The sequence below is a fragment of the Manihot esculenta genome, chromosome 11 (genome assembly GCF_001659605.2).
Source record: "Manihot esculenta cultivar AM560-2 chromosome 11, M.esculenta_v8, whole genome shotgun sequence".
NCBI lineage: Eukaryota > Viridiplantae > Streptophyta > Magnoliopsida > Malpighiales > Euphorbiaceae > Manihot > Manihot esculenta.
The window spans coordinates 23420892-23429649 of NC_035171.2; positions in this window are offsets into that span (position 1 = coordinate 23420892).

The window sequence follows — 8758 nt, forward strand, 5'->3', positions numbered from 1 at the left end:
AGAAGAAGAAAAAGCAGAAGCAGAAGAAGCAAGAAGAAGAAAAGGAAGGGGGAGGAGGAGGAGGAGGAGGAAAAGAAAGGAGGGTAATTTGGTCTTTTACTATATTTTTAACGGCAAAAATAGACAGAAGGACTATTTCGTTGACGGAGAGAAAAGATAAGTTATTAACAAGTCAGTCCCTACATTTTCAGAAATCTATTAAAACGTCCTTATCTTTTCTCACATCTATTAAAATGTCCTTATTGTTTCTTTCCATCAACAAAATAGTTCCTCCTCCTCCTCCTCCTCCTCCTCCTCCTCCAAAAAGAAGAAGAAGATGATGATGATGAAGGAGAAGGAGAAGAAGAAGAAGGAGAAGAAAGAGAAGGAGAAGAAGAAGAAGAAGAAGAAGAAGAAGAAGAAGAAGAAGAAGAAGAAGAAGAAGAAGAAGAGGAAGAAGAAGAAGAAGAAGAAGAAGGAGAAGGAGAAGAGGAAGAAGAAGAAGAAGGAGGAGGAGGAGGAGAAGGAGAAGAAGAAGAAGAAGGAGGAGGAGGAGGAGAAGGAGAAGAAGAAGAAGAAGGAGGAGAAGGAGAAGAAGAAGAAGAAGAAAAAGAAGAAAAAAAAGAAGAAGAAGAAGAAGAAGGAGAAGAAGAAGAAGAAGAAGAAAAAGAAGAAGAAGAAAAAGCAGAAGCAGAAGAAGCAAGAAGAAGAAAAGGAAGGGGGAGGAGAAGGAGGAGGAGGAGGAGGAAAAGAAAGGAGGGTAATTTGGTCTTTTACTATATTTTTAACGGCAAAAATAGACAGAAGGACTATTTAGTTGACGGAGAGAAAAGATAAGGACGTTTTAATAGGTTTCTAAAAATATAGGAACTGACTTGTTAATAATGGCAATATTCAGGGATTAAATTGTAAATCTCTCTTAAGAAAACTTGATTATCCCCAAGAGGCTGTTGAGGATGGAGTTTTTTGCAGAACATTTGGCTCCAAAGCTTTTATTGGTTTGACTGATAACCCTGAGTTGTTGAATTGAGTTCTTCCAGTACAATTTCGGTAAACAGACTCGAAGTAATTTCTTGAAAGCACTGCCAGACATAAAACTAAGTGCATGAATTATAATTGATGCTTAATTCTCGGCATCAACTTCACAACCTAAGCATCTACGAGTGAATTAGGAACGAATTGTTAAATGTTGACTCTACCAACCAGAGGCTAACCTACTAAACCTCTATGTCGTTAGACGTGAACAATCTGAGGTAAGATACAGCTTCAATAAGAGTAGATACGTACCATCCATCTAAAAGCTAAAAATTTGAGACCCAATCTACCTCATTATTGGCTAAAGAATTGCTTTGAAAGTGGAGCAAGTAAGAAAATTATACGGAAAGAAAATGGTCCTCTCATCATATAAGAAAAGTCATGTGATACTCTGATCTATCAAGTCCATCGGCCACTATTTTTATACGAATAATATATTCGATAGTCAATTTGTTAGCTAATCTGTTAATTCTAGTTGAATATTATTTTTTATGTATTTTAACTATTTAAATATATATTTATAAAAATTATTATTTATTTTTAGTGTTAATTTAATTGAATATCGAATAAAGATAAAATTCATAAGTTTATATTATTATACAAATAAAATTATAATGTGATTATAATTATGAGATTCTTATTGCATTTAACTAATATCTCCAAATGTTCTTTATCGATATTTTTATCATGATTAAACAATAAATAAAACTATTGAGACTGGTACATATTATATTCTTTTCTTCTAGAGGAAACAACTAATCTCATAGGTTGAGATATGTAAGATATGTAGAACTAATATAAAAATATTTATTTTATAAATAAGTGTACTAAACTAATCTGTTTGAAAAATTTATATAAAAAATAACATGTATCTATGGATGTGTAAGTGATCATTTGACTTTCAATCAATAAATAATCTTATATAGGAACTTTCATGTTTTGATTCATATTGCACATTATTTGGTTCATGAGTAACAAAATTAGGAACCGTATGAAGGTGTTTATGTGATTGAAATATAATTTATCACCCTAGGTTAAATTAGAGAATGTCTTATTTGTTCTCTGCTTGCATTGATCACAAAATTTTTGCGCAAGGTGGAATGAGATTAGCAAATAAATTTGAAATTTCATTTAATCGGACAATGACTAATAAATGAGAACTAATATGATTTAACATTACAGACACATTCCATACATTAAATGTTAAATCAGAATATTTGTGATAAAGGGATATTAATTACACTAACAAACCATGCACTGAAAGGTTAAGTCAAACCATTTTTGACATTCTAAATATTTGAGTAGTGATGTGGCCAGAAAACAGAGTTGTGTTGTGATTGGCTAGACATACAAGAAAGAGAACATGAGGTGGTGGGTACCCACGGCAGCCACTCCAACGCTGAAGTCAGTATAATGGAGAATAGGGCGAATGTAATGAATTGTTTAGAACTTGAATAATATAAGAGAATAACGTACATTTGCCTCTGTGATCCTTCTCCATTTATACTATAAGAAGATGTAGATAAATATAATATTTCCTAATAATTTAGCAATGATGTGGCGTCTACTTGATAAGGGATATCGCCAGCAGATTTGTCGATGATCTCGCAATTACAGGTGTAATGGGGATACACTGACTGTGTCTGATGATAGTAACTTTGTGTTGAGATTCGTCTTATCTAGGAGAGTGAGTCTTAATGATAATCCAAGTGTTAAAGTGTCCGAGTTCTCCTATCCTCAGGTGGGATCGTGTTTCCTACTTATCAGGTGTTTACCACGTGGTCTGTCTTATAGTGACAGCTCATAACTTACTTTGAGCGATCCTTATGTAACATCAGAGGTCCCCTGTTGGTCTTCGAATCATTAGATTCTAAGGTGATAGTTATTCTTATGATTTGGGGCGCGTAGCCCACTGAGATTGGTTCCTTCTTGCTCACAATGTTTCGCCTACCTAGTCCTTCATTGATGGCTACCCTGTTTCTCAAGCCGTATTTACAGCTTGCCATCAAAACTGTCTTATAAGAATCCTTCTTCTTCCCCAAATGTCACTTTTTGCTCTCAACTGTAATCTTTGCTTTCAGAACGACTCAGTTACTCTTTTTTTCCGATGATACTCCTTTACTTTCACGATAATTTCTAGTTTCTTTTTCCTCTTAGAATGAATAGAAATACTTCCTCTTCTCCTATCCCCAGTGGAGGTTCTTCCTCAAGCACCTCCGGTAGCCCCATCCATGCCCCAACCCCCATCGTTCCATTGGGAGAGGCTACAGAAAGCAAAGGTAGTTCGATTAGTGACATCTCATCCATCCTATTGGAGCAAGATGTAGACCGCCTTTAAGATACATATCAAATTCCTCGAGAGACTTTTCGTGTCTTTGCCCCTTCCCCAAGCGTTCGTGTCAATGACTTAATTCCTGCAGAGGATACTATTATGGTCTTTGAGGAGTAGCTGAGGCGGGTCTTCGGTTCCCCATAAACCCTTTTTTATTGACGTTTTTCGATTCCATAAGCTTTCAATTGCCCAGTTGCACCCTAATAGTTGGAGAATCTTGGTGGCTTTGCAGTTCGTTTGCCTTAATAACAACATCGAACCGAGCATAACCCTCTTCTCCCAGCTGTATCGACTGGGTACCCACAAAAATGAAGAGTTCTGATTTTTAGCGGACAAAAATGCCAGACCATGTTCGACCGAATACCTTCTTCACTAAAGCGGTGGAAAAACAAGTTTTTTATCCTCCATCATCGGATGTTCAGGAGTTTTGGGCGCCTTCAAATGAGCTGGCACTTATGGGTCGAACTGAGGAAGGATGGAGCCCGTCTGAGGAGGGATAAGGACAAGGCTTTAGCCTTTCTCTTGGCGAAAGCTAAGTCCCTAAAGAAAATGGACATCATTCAGGTAGTGAGGAACGTCGTTTTGTCTTGGCAGAGTCATTTGCAAGCGAGCCAGACTGGGGTGTAAGGAAACTCAGAGATTATTGCAACCCAAAACTACGCAGCGGAAAATAAATATCTTTGTTTCCCTTTTCAGGATCTGAGTGCTTCATTTAATTCAAAAGGAATGATAAAATACTAACCTTTTAGACTTGACGAAAAAAGACAGTTCCAGACTAATGGTGCTGCTTTCAAAATGAACACCCTCAATGGTATCCACACGAATATTTCCTTCTAGAGTGCTAGCTCTCTCAACGAATGGATAAGCTATGTGCTTCCCAATCTGCAATCCAGAAAACGATCACTCAAAAAACCTTGCTCCCGCGATTCAAAGAAGGTCTTTTATTCATTTTTCAGTCTTTTTGTTTTCTCACACTTCTTTTCGTAAAAGAGTTGTGTTGATAACTAACTATCACAATCTCGCAGATATTCAAATATCTATGTGATAAGTCTTATTTCAAAAGGAAAAAAAAATTTCTTTATCTGTAACAGTTACAGATAGACTGCAAATCTTTTAAATATTATTATCTTATAATAATAAATAATTAATATTAATAATAATATCTTTATTATTATTAATTATACTAGTGAGCTTTTAGCTCATTAATATGACATAGCATATCAACGACGTTCTTTTGTGTGTGATCTAATAGGCTCACATTAATTGGCAATAGACCCATTTCCAAGAGACCCATAAATCATAAGCAGCCTCTAGCAAGATATTATGACTATCCAATTAATATGAGGATCAATAGTCTGATAAAGCCTAATAAACAGAACATGTGTTGATCCCTTTGTCACACGATATCTAGTTTGAATATAAATCATGGTCAATGTCAAACTTATAATATTTAAATTTATAATTTCTCGATCTCTAAGTAGACTGATAAAACCAAATGATATTGATCACACTATCAATTCATTTAAGCATGACCATGCATTTCTCAGTTTCACTTATCGAGGGGCCCATAAGATATCTCTCTCAAAGAGAGGGACAAATTCTATCTTGATTGTTCAATATCCTCTACATAATTTCTATTATGCTCAATCATAACCTTTATGATTATCCGATTAAAGATAATGTTTGGTTATATCAAAACATAACAATCCTTATGTTGGAAACTATGACAATCTCAAGTCAAAGGATTAAAACATAACTAACTTGAGATTCACTTATGACAATAACCCATGTAGTGATCTCAATGTGAGTCCATCCAATACTTTGTTCTCTAATAAGTATCTATGGTTATTGATTTATATCAATGTACACATAATCATCTCATGATTATCAATCAATAATCATACTAGTCATATTTTATTATTATCACCATAATAATAAGTAACCAGAGATGTTAATCATTATTATGTAACATGCAAACAAATAATAATGATAATAAAATCTCTTTTATTAATAAACAAAATGACATACAAAAAGGTCCAAGATAATAGCCTAGAGCAAATACACTAACAATCTCCCACTTGCACTAAACCTAATCATACAAATATCTAATACCCATAGACCTAGTGTACTGATCATGCTTGACCTGTGAAAGAGGCTTGGTTAGTGGATCTGTAATGTTGTCATTTGTGTCTACTTTCCATATTTTGATATCTCCTCTATCAATGATCTCTCGAAAAAGGTGAAATCACCTGAGTATATGCTTAGATCTCTGATGAGATCTGGGCTCCTTTGCCTATGCTATGACACCATTGTTATCACAATAAAGGTCCATAGGATTTGCAATGCTAAGAACTACTCTAAACTCTGTGATGAATTTCTTCAACCAGACTGCCTCCTTAGTTGCATCTGGTGCTGCTGTATACTCAGTTTCTGTTGTAGAATCTGCTACAGTGCTCTGCTTGAAACTTTTCCAACTAATAACTCCACCATTTAAAGTGAATACAAATCTTGATTGCGAGAAGTCATCTATGTTGGTTTGGAAACTAGCATCTATGTAACCTTTTACAACTAGCTTGTCTTCCAAACCTCCATAAACTAGGAATGCATCCTTAGTCTTTTTAGGGTACTTTAGGATATTCTTAACAGCTATCCAGTGACTTTCACAAGGATCTGCCAGATATCTGCTTGTTGTGCTTAATGTATATGAGATGTTTGGTCTAGTACATAACATGGAATACATGATAGATCCAATAACAAAAGCATAAGGAATCTTATTCATCCATTCTCGCTCATCAAATATCATAGGACATTGATTCTTGCTGAGATGAATACCATGAGACATGGGTAAAAATCCTCTTTTGAAATCTTGCATGCTGAATCTTTTCAACACTTTATCAATATAAGTACTTTGACTCAGATCGATTATCCTCTTAGATCTATCCCTATAGATCTTAACACCAAAGATATATGCAGCCTCGCCTAAGTCCTTCGTTGAAAAAGAATTCCCTAACCAAGTCTTAACTTTTTGCAAGATAGGAATATCATTTCCAATGAGTAATATGTCATCCACATATAGGACTAGAAACACAACTGCACTCCCACTAACCATCTTGTAAATACAAGGTTCATCTTCATTCTTGATGAATCCAAAGTCTCTGACTGTCTCATTAAAACGAAGATTCCAGCTCCGAGAGGCTTGCTTCAATCCATAAATGGATCTTTGAAGCTTGCAAATCTTTCTCGAATTCTCAAGGTTTACAAAATCCTCAGGTTGTGTCATGTACACATCCTCGAGCAAGTTTTTGTTAAGCAAAGCTTTTTTGACATCCATTTGTCATATCTCATAATCATAGTACGTAGTAATGTCAATGAGAATTTTAACTGACTTAAGCATTGCAATTGGCAAAAGGCCTCATCATAGTCTATACCATGAGTTTGTTTGAAACCTTTTGCAACAAGCCTTGCTTTGTAGGTATGCACATTTCCATCCATGTCAGTTTTCTTCTTGAAAACCCATTTGCAACCAATGGTCTTAACACCCTCAGGAGGATCAATTAATGACAAAACTCGATTATTATACATGGATTGCATTTCAGATTTCATGGCACAAAGCCATTTCTCAGAATCTGGACCTGACAGCTTCTTGATAGGTAGTAGACTCATCTTGATCAATGAGCAAAACTTCACGACTATCAGTCATGAGAAATCCATATCTCTCAGGCTGATGATGCGTCTTATTAGATCTGCGTGGGACTTGTGTCACCCTTTCAGCTTCCATAACTGTTTATGGTTCTGGAAGTGGTTCTACTGGCGGTTCAATGCTCTCTTGTGGTGCTTGAGTTTCCTCAAGTTGCAATGTACTCCCACTGATTCTCTAAGAAATAAATTCTTTTTTAAAAAGGTACCATTTCGAGCAACAAACACTTTATTCTCTGAGGGAATATAGGAATAGTATCTTTTGGTTTTCTTAGGATACCCCACAAAATTGTACTTGATAGATTTTGGAGCTAACTTATATAAAATTGGGCGTTTCACATAAGTCTCACAACCCCAAATCTTAAGAAAAGAAAAACTAGGCATTTTGCCAGTCCATAACTCATATGATGTCTTTTCAACCGTTTTTAATGGTACTCGATTTAAAATGAATACAACTGTCTCTAAGGCATAATCCCAAAATGGTAGAGGGAGATTTGTTTGACTTATCATAGATCGAACATATCTAATAAAGTTCAATTTCTCCTTTCAAAAACACCATTCCATTGTGGAGTTCCTGGAAGAGTTAATTGTGAAACAATTCCACAATTTCTGAGATGTTCATCAAACTCTTTGCTCAAATATTCACCACCTCGATCAAATCAAAGCATTTTAATCGTTTTATCAAGTTGATTTTGCACTTCATTTTGAAAAGTCCTAAGCATTTCAAAAGATTCATGTTTATGTTTCATTAGTTAGATATAGCCATACCTACTGAAATCATCAGTAAATGTAATGAAGTACTGAAAACCTCCCCTGGCACTAATGCTTACGGCCTGAATAAAATTATTTTATTCATAAATTATTTTTCATTAACACCAAAAATAAAATATTAAATTGTTTAACTTTTAATTTTAACACACAAAATCAATAATAAATATAAAATAAATTAATGGTTAATTTATATGTATTTAATATGATTTATTTACATAATAGATTGTTATGGATAAATTTTGAAAAGCTCAATGTGTATGGATGAATGATTGGATCTTTTTGGTAGTTTTTAAATAAGACTTGCGTGTCCTGCCTTTCTTTATTTTTATTATGAGTTATAAAATTCTCTTTTCATCTAACTCTCTTTATTGCAACTCAAGATTTCTTATTTAAATTATGCAATAGTTATGTAATTAGAATATGTAGATAATATTTTTTTTTATAACTCAAGAAGAAAAGAAGGTGATGAAAAATTATATGAAGTATTGGACATGGTATAATGGAGGAGCCCTTTTGACTCCTGAAGATCAAAGAAGCTGTCATCTATATTTTTAAACCATCAAGTTCCCTTTATGGCTCAAGAGAATTATTTTTAAAATGTCCATAATCATCTAATTAGAATGGCATGTTAAGGGTGTATATTTATCTATGTGATATGTATGATATACAACAATAATGCCTATGCATGAGATTTTAATAGAAATCTTGGGATTAAAATCCCTAAATAAAATTTTAAGTTCATGTTAAGAACATAATAGCTTACTACCCATTGTTATAGCATAAAATTATAGTTCGGTTTTTATTAACTTGTTAGGCAAAGAATCTCACTAGAATATGTTTAGTTCTATGAAATATTTGATATTTCTGAACAATGGTTGTACTTAACTAAATTATTGATTTGGATAGGCAAACCTGTGATCATGTAAGTTTAGGGTAAGAGTTAGG